At 42.4% G+C, this 19,316-nt stretch overlaps 1 pseudogene; it reads right to left on the reverse strand.

The window, feature by feature from the left end:
• Positions 1–10,878: 10,878 nt before the first annotated feature.
• LOC137519365 (tyrosine-protein phosphatase non-receptor type 3-like) overlaps positions 10,879–19,316 on the reverse strand; it is a 259,943-nt pseudogene continuing 251,505 nt past the window's right edge.

Raw genomic sequence — 19,316 nt, forward strand, 5'->3', positions numbered from 1 at the left:
TGCGCATTAATGAACGTTTGCTTGATCGCACGCAAACCTTTGTTTAGCACGTGGGCGTAAGCCTTTGCGCGCAAAGCTGTGCGCGTGTCAATTCGAGTGTTAAAGTGGACCCAAATTAAAAATACAAGACTTCAGAAATAAAATCTATTTTCTAACTTATAATATTAAATGGCAGCCTTTTTTTCAGCTGCATGATGAGAAATATAAAATATTTTACATTTATTGGAGGAACCCCTCCCTTCCTTTCATATTGCCGGGACAGAATCCGGCAGACTGGGGGAAGAGATAAAAAACAAAAACAAAACATAAACTGCTACTGATGATGTCACAGGGGAGGTGATCCAGGGGCAAATCCAGGATTTTCAAGGAGGGGATTCCTGAAAGCGGCATGTGGGCGTGACCAAAACATGATGTGCGTGGAGCCAAATACTAGCAGTTTCTAGGCTAAATTGCACCCAGGGCGAGGGCGTAAAATGCGCCCCAATGTGGAGACAGGTATAGGTGCCCACAGTATAGCTAGCCAGCCCAGTATAGGTAGCCCATATAGTTGCCCCCAGTATAGGTTAGATAGGTATATGCCCCAGTATAGATTAGATAGGTATATGCCTCAGTATAGATTAGATAGGTATATGCCTCAAGTATAGGTTAGATAGGTACATGGCTCCAGTATAGGTTAGATAGGTATATGGCTCCAGTATAGGTTAGATAGGTATATGGCTCCAGTATAGGTTAGATAGGTATATGCCCCAGTATAGGTTAGATAGGTATATTCCCCAGTATAGGTTAGATAGGTAGATGCCCCCGTATAGGTTAGATAGGTATATGCCTCAGTATAGATTAGATAGGTATATGCCTCCAGTATAGGTTAGATAGGTACATGGCTCCAGTATAGGTTAGATAGGTATATGGCTCCAGTATAGGTTAGATAGGTATATGGCTCCAGTATAGGTTAGATAGGTATATGCCCCCCAGTATAGATTAGATAGGTATATGCCCCCCAGTATAGATTAGATAGGTATATGTCCCCCAGTATAGATTAGATAGGTATATGTCCCCCAGTATAGGTTAGATAGGTATATGCCCCCCAGTATAGATTAGATAGGTATATGCCCCCCAGTATAGATTAGATAGGTATATGCCCCCCAGTATAGGTTAGATAGGTATATGCCCCAGTATGGATTAGCTAGGTATATGCCCCAGTATAGATTAGATAGGTATATGTCCCCCAGTATAAATTAGATAGGTATATGTCCCCCAGTATAGGTTAGATAGGTATATGTACCCCAGTATAGATTAGATAGGTATATGCCCCCCAGTATAGGTTAGATAGGTATATGCCCCAGTATAGATTAGCTAGGTATATGCCCCAGTATAGGTTAGATAGGTATATGCCTCCAGGATAGATGGTCTAAAACCTCCTACTAAGCTCAGAAGTAATGGCTGACACCTGTATAACCCTAGTTATAACACTGAAATGCTCATAGGCTTGAAGGAGTGTTTATTTATCTTTGTATGTGTCAGAGTGGTGCAACTAAATATTTTAAATTAAAAAAATGTTTGGTTTGGGTCCGCTTTAACTGTATAGCACGGCCGTGCTATCAGTTAACACTCTTTTGTGAATCAAGCAATCATAGTGCTAATGGTAGCTAAAAAGGCTATTTTTAATGACAAGACACATAACTTTTATATCTCGATTTTCTCCTGGTGGGCTCAAAGCGCCAGAGCTGCAGCCACTAGGATATGCTCTATAGGCAGTAGCAGTGTTAGGGAGTCTTGCACCAAGGTCTCCTCACTGAATAGGTGCTGGCTTACTGAACAGGAAGTAACAAGATTCGAACCCAGGTCTCCTGTATCAGAAGTGGAGCTGGTAACCAGTACACTACACTAATAGTTGGATTTATCCTACCACACCCTCCGTAGGTGAACTTAAAAAAAGACTTATGGTTCTTATATGAAAATGAAAAGATACTACGGTAACTCTAGCCCAAAAAGAAATTAAAATGAAATTTATTTTGTGACATGGAGAAGGTTTTCAGAATTTTATTTTAGTCCCTCAGAAATAGCAGTGCTGATGAATCCTTTAAAATACACCTTGTTGTATTGCAATTTGCTACGAGCAGCTAACCGGTATACATGGGAAACTAGAGATAAATAAATAGGTTAAAATATGTGCCTGAAGTATGTAAGTGGAAACAATACACTTGAGAACTGATATTTATGTTTGCACTTTGCACTTATTAAAAAAAAATGTCCTTTTTAGATATTTATGTGTTAATACTGAGATGTTATTATGTTGGTGTTTAAATTGAGCACTTGATCTGTCTACTGGAGAATAATAGATAATTTGTTTGTGTGGTTTCCCAGGAAGGCTAGAGAGTAAATACTAAAATGCATACATTAATTGTCTCTGGATAACCATCAAATATCCATATATGAACACATTTTCTCCCCTTTACTTAAAGAGGAACTCCAGTGAAATTAATGTAATAAAAAAGTGCTTAATTTTTACAATAATTATGTATAAATGATTTAGTCAGTGTTTGCTCATTGTAAAATCTTTTAAATCACTGATTTACATTCTGACATTTATTACATGGTGACATTTTTACTCTTGGTAGGTGATGTAGCTGCTGCATGCTTTTTTAGCAGTTGGAAACAGCTGTAAGCAGCTATTTCCCACAATGCAGCAAGGTTTACACACACAGGAAACTGCCAGGAGTACGTACTCAAGAGTTTCTTGTGGGAGGGGTTTCACCACAATTTCAGTCATACAGCGCCCCCAGATGGTCTGTTTGTAAAAAGGAATAGATTTCTCATGTATCAGCTACTGATTGGGATAAAGTTCAATTCTTGGTCGGAGTTTCTCTTTAAGTCAGCTCAAAATGATGTTGACATGCTCCAGCTCACACTCTCTCTATTACAGTAACTGTTTTCCTTCCTCTCCTGTCCTAAGCTCACAGCACTCAGGAGAAGACAATTGAACACTGTATAGCACTAGAATGGAAATGTGTCAACTTTTTTTTCCATAGCCAAAAGTCTTAATTTTCCAAATGGATATATGCAATATCTTGACAAACTCCTGCATCTAGCTTGATGGTTGCTCAGACCTCCCTGTCTTAAAAGTCACACTGCTTCAAGAGAGACCCTGCACATTCCAGTCTACAGTCAGACTGGCTCTGCAAGGTTAGAGCCAGCAGTACAGTACTTGAGCCAGCAGTCCAGTCCAGCCCAGTTAGATCTTGCTCTTTTCCAGCCTCCTGTCAACTCAAATTCTGAACTGTCTCAGCCTGCAGCTAAACCAGACTCCACAGAGTTCCAGTGTGCTGCTTAGCCAGACTCTGCCAAGCTTCAGCACGGTGCCCAGCCAGACTCACATGTTGCAGCCTGCTGCTCAGGCATACTCATCCATGCTCTGCTTCAACCAGGCTCCACACAGATCCAGCTTGCTGTCCAGCAAGACCTCTCTAGTCCTGATCACCATCACTGACAGGAGAGATTCCAGGAGTCTGATATGACTTCTGATATTTGTATGGATGACCTGCCCACCATGCACTGTTACTTGTGGGCATCACCTTTCCCTAGTGGGAAATAAGTCAAAATGAAAAAAAGAAAAAAAAAGTACAAACATATACAGTAAAAAAAGGGGTCCTCCAGTAAAAAATAGCCTGCCCCACCCCATGAACAAAACGTACACACATACATGTATGCAAGCGTACACACTGGCCAGGCCCGTTTATATGGGCGGGTGGACTGGGGGACCGCCATGGGAGTTGTGAGGGAGGGGGGCATGGTAGAGGAGGGGGGAACTGCGGCTACACTGGGACCTGACTCCTCCCTCCCTCTCCTCAGGTCCCCTCCATGCTCCCCCCTCCATTGAAAGATGTCTGGCAGTGGGAGTGAGGAGTCAGCAATTACTCACTTTCCAGGCTCCGGGCGATGCTCATGTGCTGTCTGGCTGCTCTCTACAGTCCTGGCCAAAAGTTTTGAGACTGTCAACAATATTAGTTTTGACAAAGTTTGCTGCTAAACTGCTTTTAGATCTTTGTTTCAGTAGTTTATGTGATGTACTGAAATATAATTATAAGCACTTCATACATTTAAATTACATGAGATTTATGCAAAGAGTCAGTATTTGCAGTGTTGGCCCTTCATTTTCAGGACCTCTGCAATTCGACTGGGCATGCTCTCAATCAACTTCTGGGCCAAATACTGACTGATAGCAACCCATTCTTTCATAATCACCTCTTTGAGTTTCTCAGAATTAGTTGGTTTTTGTTTGTCCACCCACATCTTGAGGAATGACCACAAGTTCTCAATGGGATTAAGATCTGGGGAGTTTCCAGGCCATGGACCCAAAATTTCAACGTTTTGGTCCCAGAACCACTTAGTTATCACTTTTGCCTTGACACAGTGCTCCATCGTGCTAGAAAATGCATTGTTCTTCACCAAACTGTTGTTGGATTGTTGAAGTAACTTGCTGTTGGAGGGTGTTTTGGTACCATTCTTTATTCATGGCTGTTTTTTGGCAAAATTGTGAGTGAGCCTGCTCCCTTGGATGAGAAGTAACCCCACACATTAATGGTCTCAGGATGCTTTACTGTTGGCATGACACAGGACTGATGGCGGCGCTCACCTTTTCTTCTAACAAGCCTTTTTCCAGATGCCCCAAACAATTGGAAATGGGCTTCATCAGAGAATATAACTTTGCCCCAGTACTCAGCAGTCCATTCACCATACTTTCTGCAGAAGATCAATCTGTCGGAGAAATGGCTTCTTTGCTGCCCTTCTTGACACCAGGCCATCTTCCAAAAGTCTTCCCCTCACGGTGCGTGCAGATGCGCTCACACCTGCCTGCGGCTATTCCTGAGAAACCTCTGCACTGGTTGCACTCCGAGCCCGCAGCTGAATCCTCTTTAGGAGACGATTCTGGTGCTTGCTGGACTTTCTTGAAAGCCCTTAAAGGAAAACTTAAGTCAAATAAAAAAAATGACATTTACTCACCTGGGGCATCCCTCAGCACCCCGAAGCTGGATGGTGCCCTCGCAGCCCCGCTCCGATCGTCCTGTCCCCGCCGGCGGCTATTTCCGGTTCGGCGACAGCCGCCGACAGGCTGGGAACGCGGCTGATTTTCCGCGTTCCCAGCCGCTGCTATCACCCTCTATGCTGCTATAGCGTATATTTAGACGCTATAGCAGCATAGAGGGTGATAGCAGCGGCTGGGAACGCGGAAAATCAGCCGCGTTCCCAGCCTGTCGGCGGCTGTCGCCGAACCGGAAGTAGCCGCCGGCGGGGACAGGACGATCGGAGCGGGGCTGCGAGGGCACCATCCAGCTTCGGGGTGCTGAGGGATGCCCCAGGTAAGTAAATGTCATTTTTTTTTTTGACTTAAGTTTTCCTTTAAGCCTTCTTAACAAGAATTGAACCTCTTTCCTTGAAGTTCTTGATGATCCTATAAATTGTTGATTTAGGAGCAATCTTAGTAGCCACAATATCCTTGCCTGTGAAGCCATATTTATGCAATGCAATGATGGCTGCATGAGTTTCTTTGCTGGTCACCATGGTTACCAATGGAAGATCAATGATTTCAAGCATCACCCTCCTTTTAACATGTCAAGTCTGCCATTCTAACCCAATCAGCCTGACATAATGATCTCCAGCCTTGTGCTCGTCAACATTCTCACCTGAGTTAACAAGACAATTACTGAAATGATCTCAGCAGGTCCTTTAATGACAGCAATGAAATGCAGTGGAAAGGATATTTTGGGATTCAGTTAATTTTCATGGCAAAGAAGGACTATGCAATTCATCTGAACACTCTTCATAACATTCTGGAGTATATGCAAATTGCTATTATAAAAACGTAAGCACCAACTTTTCTAATTTCCAATATTTTTGACAGTCTAAAAACTTTTGGCCAGGACTGTACATCGCCGCTCACAGGAAGTAATGTAACTAATACTTCCAGTGAGCGGCGATGTAGAGAGCAGCCGGGCGGCACATGAGTATTGCCTGGAACCCAGAAGGTGAGTAACTGCAGACTCTCCACCGCCGCTGCTGGACATCTTTAAATGAAGGGGAGCGCACGGAGGGGGACCTGAGGATAGGGAAGGAAGAATTTGGGTCCCTCTCTCCCTGGCTGAGTCCCATGTGCTGCCGCTGCTCTCCCCTCACTCCACAACCTGTGGAGGGGACGACGATGCACATATGGCTGGCTAACCTATACAGGGGCACCTATTGCTGCCTAACCTATACTGGGGACACCTATAACTGCCTAACTTATACTGGGGGCACCTATGGCTGCCTAACCGATACTGGGGGCTGGGCACCTAAGGCTGCCTAACCTATACTGGGGGCACCTATGGCTGCCTAGCCTATACTGAGGGCACCTATGGCTAGCTAACCTATACTGGGCGCACCTATGCCTGGGGCTAACCTATACTGGGCCACCTATGGCTGACTAACCTACACTGGGTACCTAGTGATGACTAACCTACACTGGGGCACCTATAGCTGGCTACCAATAGTGAGGGAGGAGGGCCACTAGACACCAGGGAACTGTATAGGGGAGAGAGGAGGGCCACTAGACACCAGGGACCCCTATATGGGAAGGAGGGGGCTATTAGACACCAGGGGCCATATGCAATTCACTTTTTCACCTGAGTTTTCTCCTAGGTGATAGTTTCACAATTTATAAATAAATTGCCCTTTAAACCACCAGCAAGCCAGAAAATACTCAAAATAATTTTGACAGTACTTTTTCACCAACTTTTTGGTACTTTTTCCATTTCAAAGTGCTAAAAAGTTATTTTAAATAGAAGATGAAAGGAGAAAACTCAGGAGAAAAAGTGAATTGCATATGGCCCCAGGTAACTTTATAAGGGAGAGAGGTGGCCACTAAACATTAAAGAAAATCTGTAATGAAAAATACTCCCCTGGGGGGTACTCACCTCGGGTGGGGAAAGCCTCCAGATCCTATTGAGGCTTCCCTCCTGTCCTCCTCGGTCCTACGGCGGCGGAGAAAAACCTCCCGGAGCGGCGGCGATGTAAATATTTACCTTTTGGCTCCAGCGCAGGCGCAGTATCCGTTCTTCTTACGGAAATAGGCGAAAATAGCCGATCTCCGTCGGGCCGCTCTACTGCGCAGGCGCAAGTTTACTGCGCCTGCGCAGTAGAGCGGATCCGACGGAGATCGGCTATTTTCGCCTATCTCCGTCAGAAGAGCAGCAACAGCGCCCCCGCTGGTGCCCGAAATTTCAAATAACATGCTCACACTGCTTTGCTCCCTCCTCATTGGCTGTTCGCTCTACAGGCAGGGGCAGAGCCTATCCAGCCAGCCACAGCAGCCCCACCAGATAATTATTGGTTAAGAGGGAGGTGCAGAACCCCCCCCCCTTCTCCATGGAAGCGCACGCGGCTGGAATACAACCTGCACAGACTGACTGACTCTGGAGGATTTTCCGGGGCCAATTTGTGGAGGATGATGACGACGAGGGATCGATCAGCTTGGAGGGGGCTAGAGGAAACCCCAGGTGTGTATAACATTTTCCTTTTGTGCCATTTCAGGTACACTTTAAGTCTGATTCAGGCTCTGTTCCTTCATTTTTCACTGTGACTGCTGATAGAAATGACTGCAGCACACAATATACCAAACAAACGGTGCTTCACTTTCAGTTTGTGTACATATAAACTCTTTCCTTACATGTTATGTTTGGTAAATTACTCCATACGATTCGCACCATCTAAAATTGGTTCTTTATTAGGCTTTTCTTTAAAAAGTTACAGCATCTTACCCACGGGGTCTGTCTTGATTTGAGAAAGTACCAAGTAGACCAAGTATGGCCCGAAACACCTGTGTGTCATCTTTGACTTTCCCACAGATGAACTTTTAAGATGCTGTAACTTTTTACACAAAAGCCTAATAAAGAACCGATTTTAGATGGTGCGAATCGTATTGAGTAATTTACAGTGTCTTGTGACTCAAAAAGGGGATTCCTGCACGTCTGCAAGCATTGGTGCGGTGGCAATTACGTTATACATGTTATGCATTATTTAGTAACATTATGGTATTGTATGCTTTACAGTTTTCTCTTTTTTTTTGTATGTGTCAGGCTCACCCTAACTACATACTGTATAATAAAGACTTTCAGATTCAGCAAAATGAATAGCTGGTGTGAAGGAATGAAATGCGTGTATTAATAGTCATTCCCATGCTATTTGGCCTTCTTGTGCAGAGTTTTTAGGAGTTCAGTGTTTGTGTGGGTGGCTGTACATGCAGCTGGAGCCTGGCAAATTAAAATGTCTGTAAGAATACTCTTCCCTCAACTTCCACAGATGGAACACAAGCAAGAATCAGTTCTCATTTCTGAGGGCGAGAAATACGGTACTTCCCTCTTACTTGTTATTTATCACTGTAATGTCTCTTCAGAATGACATTGCATGTATGTAAAATCTATAGTACACGGTTTACCACAGCTTACGCTGTTTAGAATGATGGAAAGTGTGATTTTATTTTGGGAACATATTCCCTTTTTCATCACTGCCTTTATAAAATGTGTGCCTGGGGTCTGCGGCTCCTGCCTGCAGAGCTCATTTATGCAGAGCACATTTACCAGTGGATACAACTGCCCTTTTTAATGCTGGCTTCTGCTTTATAATTTAAATATATTGTGTTTAGAAAAGGCTTCCAGGAGTGTGATAGGATCATTGATGGATGTGCGCTATTAGGACTGATATATTTAAGCATATTATTTCCCTAACATTTCCTACATGCAGTTGAATCAAGACATTATTTCAATACAACCAAAAGCAATACTTCACAGCAGAATGGTAAGATTAACACTTAGCTATTTGTTTAAAGCTGAACACCAGGTGAACATAAAGTCACCATAACATCAATGGCGCATTTATTCCCAAATAAAACAGGCTGGTTTTACACTTGAGTTTTGTGGTACGGTGTGGTGCCCGCACCACTGAGCCCTGTCTTTAACCACTTCAGCCTTCAGTCATTTTCACTTTATGCATTTGAGCAATTTTCACCTCCCATTCATTAGCCTATAACTTTATCACTACTTATCACAATGAACTGATCTATATCTTGTTTTTTCCGCCACCAATTAGGCTTTTTTTGGGGGGTACATTTTGCTAAGAGCCACTTTACTGTAAATGCATTTTAACAGGAAGAATAAGGAAAAAAATGAAAAAATTCATTATTTCTCAGTTTTCAGCCATTATAGTTTTAAAATAATACATGCCTCCATAATTAAAACTCATGTATTGTATTTGCCCATATGTCCCGGTTATTACACCGTTAAAATTATGTCCCTATCACAATGTATGGTGACAATATTTTATTTGGAAATAAAGGTGCATTTTTTCCGTTTTGCATCTATCACTATTTACAAGTTTAAAATAAAAAAAAATTAGAAATATTTCATCTTTACATTGATATTTAAAAAGTTTAGACCCTTAGGTAAATATTTACATGTTTTTTTTTATTATAATGTTTTTTTTTTTGTATTAAACATTTTATTTGGGTATTTTTGGGAGGGTGGGATGTAAGCCATAGTTTTATAATGTAAATGTGTGTTAATTTTTATTTTTTTCACTTTTAGTTGTAGTTTTACTTTTTGGCCACAAGATGGCGGCCATTAGTTTGTTTACATGACGTCACTCTAAGCGTAACAGAGCGACGTATGGGGGACGTTACAGCCAGAAAAAGCGCAGCTTCCGAGAGAAGCTGTCGCTTTTTCAGCGGGGGAGAGGAATCAGTGATCGGGCACCATAGCCCGATTCACTGATTGCCAGGCCGTCTCCCGCTCAGTGACATACAGGAAGTACATAACTAGGCTACCCGTTAGTCCGCGCATGCATGCTGCGTCGCACCATGCTCCCATCATTTGCAATTACTGTGTTGCCCATTGACTTGCATTGCTGCATAATCCATACGGTAGGCACAGATCATGCAGAAACGTCTTGATTGTGGCTGTTTGGATACTTCCCAAATTGAAAAAAAAAAGAGAAGGAAAGAGATCCTGTGTAAACACTGCAACCCAATGGGTACTTGATGTATTCACCATTACCTTTCTTGTATTTCTCCACCCTCTGACTTTGTGTCAATGCCCATGAACTATGTGCAGTGTTAATTGCATGAGAATGTTAATTGCCCAAATAACTTATATCCTTAGGGTAGCGGTTGGTGGCATTGCTTAAGAATGCCTCCATCTGAGGGCCCCATGAAAGTCTTGCTATGGGGCCCCATGATCTCTAGTTACGCCACTGGGCACAGTAATATATCCACCTAGTATAGCATGAACCAATCAACAGCAGCTCATATATATCGAGAATCACAACATAATGAACATATAGATCACGCAATGATGCCTTAAAACTTCCCAATATAGTGCTATTTGCTTTAGCTGCATAAATAGATGTGCATTAGATGAAAAACAAATCTCAAACAAAACATGGGAGATAGTGAAAGAAACCCAAAATTATAATACCAGACCGAAAGAAGTTCCATGGTGAAGAAGAACAAGAAAGGTATCAGAAACTGTGGGGAAAATAGAGTGCAATGGCGCAGCATATAAACAGACCTCGGATTGACTTGGTGAAAGTGCGACAAGAGAAATCATGTGGGTAGAGCCCAAGTGGATAGGGGAAGCAGGGAGTCAGTGTGAGCAGCAGAGAGAGCTTACCAAGGAGAAAGAGGGAGAGGCTAAACTGCTAGATTCTTCCTGGCATCCCTGCTTCCCCTATCCACCTGGGCTCTACCCTCTTGAAGTCAATCTGAAATATATATGCGTTGACACACTCAATGTTAATTTATGGTAATGCTGGCACGTTTGAGTTTTTACATTGCGTCACACTCAGTTATAAGCATTACTCATAAGCACATCTGTAATACAATTTCAATTCTTATGCCATTCAGTTCTTACATCTCATGCCATGGTAATCAAATTAAATGCTACTTTGTGTTGTATTTGAACTCCGTTGTGTAGCAACGCAATGTACTTCTCCAGTCCTAGGCTCCGTTCACAGTGCTCAGTTACATTGCATCATAACAGAGCTTTTTTTTTATCGGACAATATCGCACAGCAATAAAAAAATAAATGCAACGTTCACAGTGCATGCGGTATGATGCTCGTCAATGGGGTACATCAAATGAATGCAGATCCTGCTCTGCATTTATGCAAATATATGTGGTGATGGTCACGCACTCAACGTTAGTCTATGTTAGCGCTGGCATGTTTGAATATTTGCATCGCGTCGCACTACGTTATAGGCATTGCACATGCGCAAATCTGTTTTTTAAAAAAGGTGGAGCTTTATACTCTTTAATGTGCAACACAAATGGCGCACATCCATGATACAATTTTGATTCTGATGCTTCCATTACATTGCATGCTACTTTACGTTGCATTTTATCTGCATTGTGTAGAAACACAACGCACTTCTCCATTGTGAACCTTGCCTTAGGCTGGATTCACAGTGGTCATTTGCATAATGCACACGTCATAATGAGTATGAACTGCAATGGTGACTGGACATAGAAATTAATACAAAGCCTGCATGCAGTGAGTTACAATAACCCAGTCTGTTACAACACAGTATTGTGAACAGTCCTATAGATTTATATGGGCAGTGAGCTGTCATGCAGAATTATTCTGCAATGCATCTGGGTACTGTGAACTAGCCCTAGCTGTGGTTTATATAATGCTTTTCTGTAGGTCTCTAAACAGCAGAACTCATGTGAGGATCGGGGGTTTTGCCAATCCTATATTGTGACCTTCCATATACAACAGAGAACAAAGTGATGACTCATTACTGTGCGGTTTTGTGTATGATGGAGTATCAGAGAGAAATGTGAGGTCAGCTTTTTCCCGGTTGCCTCTGGTTGTGCTGTCTAGAGAATTTGCCATGAACTATATTGTGGATCTCACTGGTGGTGTTTCACTGATATTTCTAGTGAGGTGCTGGATGTTCAGACATTATGTTTCAGGCCTGTGACCGTTTCTTGTAACTTGAAGGCAACCTATTGGGCCAATCAAAGTGCTGGGTCTCCTCCTAAAACGCTACAGGATCCGACGGGGCTCAGGGCAGGATTACAGGAGCGGGTGTTATTCAAAAGCAGTCCGGGCTAGTTACCAGCACACACTATGCAGCACTACTGCTCGTAGGGTGAGCAATGACATTTTTAAATCGTGCTGCTTCGTAGACAATTTTTTTGGTGAGACATGTAGGGGAGCACTGCACGGTGAACTGAAGTTACTAGGATAAGTAGTGATATTCAAATTTTGTTCATATTTAGCAAAACGTGTGTGTGTGTGTGTGTGTGTGTGTGACTGAACAATAAGAGATATACTAAATGTGAACAACATGGCAGCCCAATCATTTTATTTCCAAAACCAATGAAAATATTGATTGTGCAGAGGCTTGAAAGCTCGATGGAGGAGTTGGATTTCTGGCAGTAGTGGCAGTATATTTTTTTTAACAATTCTTTATTGTCATAATAAAGGAAAAATGACAGCAAAAACCAGTTGAACACTGGAGAAGTGTATAACATCCGTAGTCTACAAATAGTAGCAAAAATAACGCCATCACAGGCAGATGGGTTATCTATTATAAACATAATCATCATTTACAAAGAAACATATACCCAAAATGCACATCATCGCAGACACCCCAAAACAACTATTTCAGCCCCCAGAGCAATGGCTAACAAGCTACATGAGAAAAATTTAAGCCAAAAGCAGCAGTTGACCCAGCCAAAAGATCTACATCACTAACATACCTTAAGGCAGCAGGAAAAAAAACCCTTCAGACCTGCTATAAGGGTCCATTTCCACTAGAGCGAATCTGCATGCGTTTCCTGCATGCAGATTCGCATAGACAATACAAGTGGATGGGCCTGTTTCCACTTGTCAGGATTTGAGCGTTTTTCTCTGCAGAAAAAATCTGCACGGTAGACCCCGCAGAATTCGCATACCGCACGCCGCTATTCGCATCGGCGCTAATGAATTTAACAGGGAAATCGCATGCGGTTTTGGCATGCGTATTTAACTGCGATTTCGAATAGAAAGTAATGCTAAATCACACAGGCAGTGACATGGTTAAAATCGCATCAATACTAACCTATGCAAAACCGGGTAAAATACGCATGCAGAATTGCACCCGCATGCGATTTCTTCAGCGGGGAATTAGCGGCGATTCCGCACCACACAAGTGGAAACGGGCTCTCAATGTTACAGTACTCCAAATTCAAGCAAACGAAAAAACAGGGTTTTCTATGAACCAATATTCTCTTATTTATTGCGGTGTTGCTTGTCATAGGCCCACGGATGTTTGTATACGGTGTGTCTCTGAGGAAGCGGCTTTTGACCGTGAAACACGTGTCAGGCAGTCTTTTTATGTGAATTGGAGATCTGGTGTTGTTGTATCTACACGTCTTGTCCGCAATTTGAAGAGATTATGAATGGAGAATAAATAAGAGAATATTGGTTCATAGAAAACCCTGTTTTTTCGTTTGTTTGAATTTGGAGCAAAAACAATTCCAGAGACCAGGACAAATCATAAGCTGCAACTTTATTAAACCACTTTACCCCCAACCGTATGGATTTCTCCGTCCCTTTTTCCATCCTTTTACCACCAGGGATAGAGAAATCCGTAATCCCCCCGCTGCCCGCTCTCCCATTCGCTCATGCGCGCACTCCCACTCTCGCATGCACGCCGCCGCCCGCTCGCCCGGAGATCAATGATTGGGAAAAACCATTCCTGTTAGTTGATCTAAGCCCCGCAATGATCCGCTGCTTCTATGAGAAGCAGCGCGATCATGGTGAAAAAAAAAAACCTTTCCCAGCCTCATAGCACTTCCTGCAAGCGTCCTTCCGGACGCTTGCAGCTCGCATAAACAAAATGTTACTGTGGTCATCTTGTGGCCAGATAGTAAAACTACACCCTAAAGCATTTTTCACATACAAATACATTCGTTTAACACAAAAAATTAACTCATTACCTCCCACACTCTCTAATTTTTTTTTTTTTGTAATAAAAAAAAAATAAAAAAAATGTACAATTAAAAAAATACATAAATAGTTACCTTATGGGCTGCACTTTTTAAATATTTATGTCAGGAGTGTACAACACTGTTACTTTATAAACTATGGGCTTGTAATTAGGGATGGACGCAAAACTAAAAAAAATGCACCTTTATATCCAAATAAAATATTGGCGTATATTGGATAGGGACATCATTTAAACAGTTTTATAACGGGGACAAATGGGCAAATACATTTCATGGGTTTTAATTACAGTAGCATGCATTATTTAATACTATAATGGCCGAAAACTGAAAAATAATTATTTTTTCCCACATTTTTCCTATTTTCCTATTAAAACATATTTAGAATAAAATTCTTGGCATAATGTCCCACCTAAAGAAAGCCTAATTGGTGGCGGAAAAAACAAGATATTGTTCATTTCATTGTGATAAGTAATGATAAAGTTATAGACGAATGAATGGAAGGAGCGCTGAAAGGTGAAAATTGCTCTGGTGCTCAAGTAGTAAAACCCCTCAGTGGTGAAGTGGTTAAAAGAGACTGAACTTGCAACCAAAAACCTTATCTTATCACAAGACCACCAGATGTGGATCTTCCTGTTCGATGCAACATCTCCAGCACAACTCAGGAATGGAACTGAAAATACTGTGTAGAACTGGTGTCCTATACCACTGTGAAAGTAATTTATAATTACATTCCTGAGTTACCACATTAAAGAGACGCTGAAGTCTCTTAAAAATCATCTTTTTATTTAAAAAATGTCTTTAACATGATAGCCCTAACTAAAACGCAGCATCCCCGCGGCTGTAATCTAACCAAATCCCCCAAACTCCCGGGGGGCAATCTGGGCAGCGCTTCCGTGAGAGGCAGAGCTTTCAGCTACAGCTCTGCCTCTCCACGCGTCTATCAGCGTCGGATCGCCGCCTCTTCAATGAGAGGGGCAGTGGAGCGGTGGAGATACGCACTGATTGACGCGTAAGGAGGCAGAGCAGCTGCTGAAAGCTCTGCCTCCTCCAGCAGCAAAATCCATGACCAAGAAAGTCGTGGATTTTGCGGGGGAGAGGAAGGGGGGAGTTAGTGGGGATTTAGTTCAATTTCAGCTGCGGGGATGCAGCGTTTTAGTGAGGGCTATCATGTTAAAGACATTTTTGAAATAAAAAGATGATTTTTATGAGACTTCAGTGTCTCTTTAAGTAAGGAAACAGACTCTAGACCATTCATCCTCCAAAAAATGTTTACCCAATGCTTGTTCCCATGTGTCTTTAAAGAGTAGTCTAGGGCTTTAAGTACTCTCCAATATGACTTTATAGAAACGTGACAAAAGGTGAGGTTGGGATTCCGCCTTCAGGCATACGTTTTCAAAGCGTGTACATTGCTTAGTCAGATGTCCTTTACGTGCCAAGGATTGTATATATAGCTTCTAAGTTGTAAGTAGGACCAGAAGGGAATTTAAGTATCTGCATCAGTGTTCAAGGTGGCAAAAGAGATAAGGCCCTCATCAGTAGAGATGGCCCGAACAGTTCGCCGGGGAATAGTTCCTGGTGAACATCGGCTGTTCACGTTTAACGCAATTATCTTTGTTTTAATTGTTCGCATGTTTTACATTGAAGTTAATAGCCGCTGACTTGAACGGTTAATAGTAAAGCCCCCATACTTGCTAGAAACACCAAATTTGCAGTGGGTACAAGAGGAAAAACACTTTTTTAAAGACCTTATAGTTTTTGAGAAAATCAATTTTAAAATTCTCCTTCTGAGTGTGGTAAATGTTTCAATGCCCACCGACTTAATAGCAGAGACGTCAATAGCAAAGCCCCATTAGGTACTACAAACACCAAATTTGCATCTTTGAATTTTGGCTCCAAGTCTCCCCATAACAGACCAATGGGGGTCAGGAGGATCCTCATTGGTCTTTTAATAGACCAATGGGGAGACTCGGAGCCAAAATTTAAACATGCTTTTGCTCTCATCTAACTTCGTTAACTGAGAGCTGCATCAGCTGTGCGGTGAGCGTCTCTGTGTAACATTGGGTGTGCGGAGATCTTAAAGGGAACCTTAACTGAGAGAGATATGAATGTTTCCTTTTAAATAATACCAGTTGCCTGGCAGTCCTGCTGATCTCTTTGGATGCAGCAGTGACTGAATCACACACCTGAAACAAGCATGCAGCTAATCCAGTCTGACTTCAGTCAGAGCACCTGATCTGCATGCTTGTTGAGGGGCTGTGGCTAAAAGTAGACACAAAGATAAGTAGGAGAGACAGGCAACTGGTATTATTTAAAAAGAAAAAACCCATATCCTTCTCAGTTTAGGTTCCCTTTAAATCAATGTAACAGAAGAACGCTCGATGAGAGAATACAGGCGTGGGACATTTCCGGGGATATTGGCGTGGGAACATTTTCTTAAAGAAAACCTGTATTGAAAATTAAAAGTCAAAATACCCATACACAAGTCACACTTACCTCGCGTGTAGTCTACTCCTCAATCTCTTTCTCCTCTCCTGTGTCCTGTTTGTCCTCTGTGATCAATGGATTTCTCCATCCTCCATTTTGAAAATGGCCATTACCCCATAACAGCTTCCTGGTCAGCACACAGTTAAACTGTAATATCGCCCACTTGAGCTATAGGGAAACATGGACACATCAGTTGTCCTCTCAGCTGTAACTGACAGCAACCGATATATAACTGACAGCAACTGATATATTTCAGTTCTGACAAAATGTTGTCAGAACTGGAAGGGATCATTGTCAGAAGAAAATGGTGAGCTTCTGAGAGGAACTGATGGCAAGGTAACTATCTAATGTTCATTTGAAGTTACCTCATGTGTTTATTTTAAATAATTTTACTCAGTACAGGTTCCCTTTAAAGGTGCAGGTAAGTATTTCTAGTTAATTAAGAAAATAAAGGACTTTTCTCATGCTTTTATTTATTTTCTCATGCTTTTATTTCATTTAAACCCTTGTGGAAATGGGTAAGGGATATTTAGTACCCCTATACTCATTTCTCCTGGGAGGGGATCAAGCATCTGGGGGCCCCCTTCTTAAAGGGGACTCCCAGATGTCACCATGAACCTCCCCCATGGAGTCATCGCCCTACCTCTTCCTGGGGCACCGGAGGTGGGGAAGAGCCCCTTGTCCATGGATTGGACAAGGGCTCCAGGGGAGGCTTGGCTACATTTCTACTCATCAGTTATCAGATCCTTAACCAGCAACCGCTCAAATCCTGAGGAGGATTTAAAAAACCCAAAGGGTTGCCCTGGGGGAAAGTCTGTGTTAAATCATAAGGAGGTAAGTGGGCCTGGGAATGAAGAGACAGATGTCTCCCTGCAAATCACCTTAAAACATAGCTCCCAACTTTTTAAGATGAGAAAAAGGGACACTTAAGCCACGCCCCTGCCACACCCCTGGCCATGCCCTTACCACGCCTCTAGTCACGCATATCATAAAGATTTCATAAGAAAGTGTATGTTGTTTTATAATTTAAACCACACTGGTCCTTTCTATCCTGGTCCATTTTCCTTCATAGTAACATTTTAAAATTAGTAATATATTAATTTAAAGGTTGGGAATAACGTTTAGAGTCAATCAAACACATTTTTAGTATAGAAATATATATATTTACATAGAAAGAGGGACAAAGTCCTGAAAGAGGGACAAATGAGGGTAAAAGAGGGACAGGGCTCCCAAAAAGGGACTGTCCCTCCGAAAAAGGGATAGTTGGGAGCTATGCCTTAAACCCTCATAAAGTAGCTCCTATCAGCAGTAGATTTTAGGACTACCAACGGACCCCCTCCCAGGCCCCCCCATCTAACATGTACACATTCACCAGGCACGCTCCTCCTGTGTCCTCTCTCTATCGCTGTGGGGATGCCTTTGTCTCATGACCCAACAGCATGTACGCGGTCATGTAATGTACGTGCCACCAGGAGATAGGACACACAAGGAGAGCGCAATCGGACAGGTGAGCATACGCTCCGCTGTCAACACTCTGCACGGCCCGGGTATAGCATGTTAGATGTGGGGAACTGGGGCTCAGCAGGGGGCGACGGCTCCACAGATTTTACTGTGTGTGGCAGAAATAGATCCTTCTCTAATCAGATTTAGATCATAGAGGTGTACAGCTACCTTAAATGTACAATCATTACATTTTACTGCTTAGTACATCTCTTTGTAATCACTGTTTAGTAACTATAATAATAATAAAAAAAAAGAATGAACGAATAGCCTCTGTATTGCTCTCAACATGAGCATTTTAAATGTAGATTGATAATCCCCTAACATTTGTCAGCACCTCTTTCCTCCCTCCTCTTGACAACCTTTGATGTACTCCCATTCCCATTGAGCTGTTATTCATTAACGGTCTTTCACAAAACAATGAAATGGGTTAAACCTGCGCAAAACTTTTTAAAAGGCCGTTTAATTTAAATGCCTGGATGAATCTAATCAAGCAATGCAGACTGCCATTAACTTTGCTTACAGCCCATGACAAGTCATCTATGAGAGCTGGAACATCATCCTAGAAACAACATGACTGCCACCTGCTGGTGCCAGAAGCAAACATGACGTTGAAAGGAATAAAATGAAATGTTTGAATGGTAAATACTGTACACAGACCTATTTGTTCAGTCATTAAAGGGAGTCTGAAGTTAAATAAAATTAAACAAAAAACAGATACTCACCCTGAGGAGAGGGAAGGCTCTGGGTCCTATAGAGCCTTCCCGTTCCTCCTACAGTCCCCGTGTCCCACCGCTGGCTCCCTCATTAGAAGGCTATGACCGATGGGTTGGAGACTGCTTTCTCTTCCACTGCAGGAGGCTTCGACAGTCTTTGGGAGCCCAAGTGCTTCCGAAGACGGGCCGCTCGGTACTGCACCTGCACGACTGCTTGCGCGTGCGCAGTACGGAGCGGCTATGGCACTTTGTTAAGGCATTTGCTGCATCTTCAGCCCTCAGTGAAACTAATTTCCAGTAATATTGCTGTTACTCTCTATTCAGCTGCAGCTCCAGGGACATTATGATAAGAACACTGGTCCTTTCCACCTCTGAGCCATGAAGGACCCTTCGGTACAGCCATATATTTTGAGGATAACAAGGTAAGTCTATGAATAGTTTTGAGCAAAAAGAAGGAAAATTATCAGGTGAGATTGTTTGCCATATCCGGGTAATTTAGTTTCACAATCACTCTTTCTATTTCTGAAAATCATTGTGCATTTATAATGTGTTCACTCATTATTATTATTATTATTGATTTATAAAGTGCCAACATA

The sequence above is a fragment of the Hyperolius riggenbachi genome, chromosome 5, assembly GCF_040937935.1.
Source record: "Hyperolius riggenbachi isolate aHypRig1 chromosome 5, aHypRig1.pri, whole genome shotgun sequence".
Lineage (NCBI taxonomy): Eukaryota > Metazoa > Chordata > Amphibia > Anura > Hyperoliidae > Hyperolius > Hyperolius riggenbachi.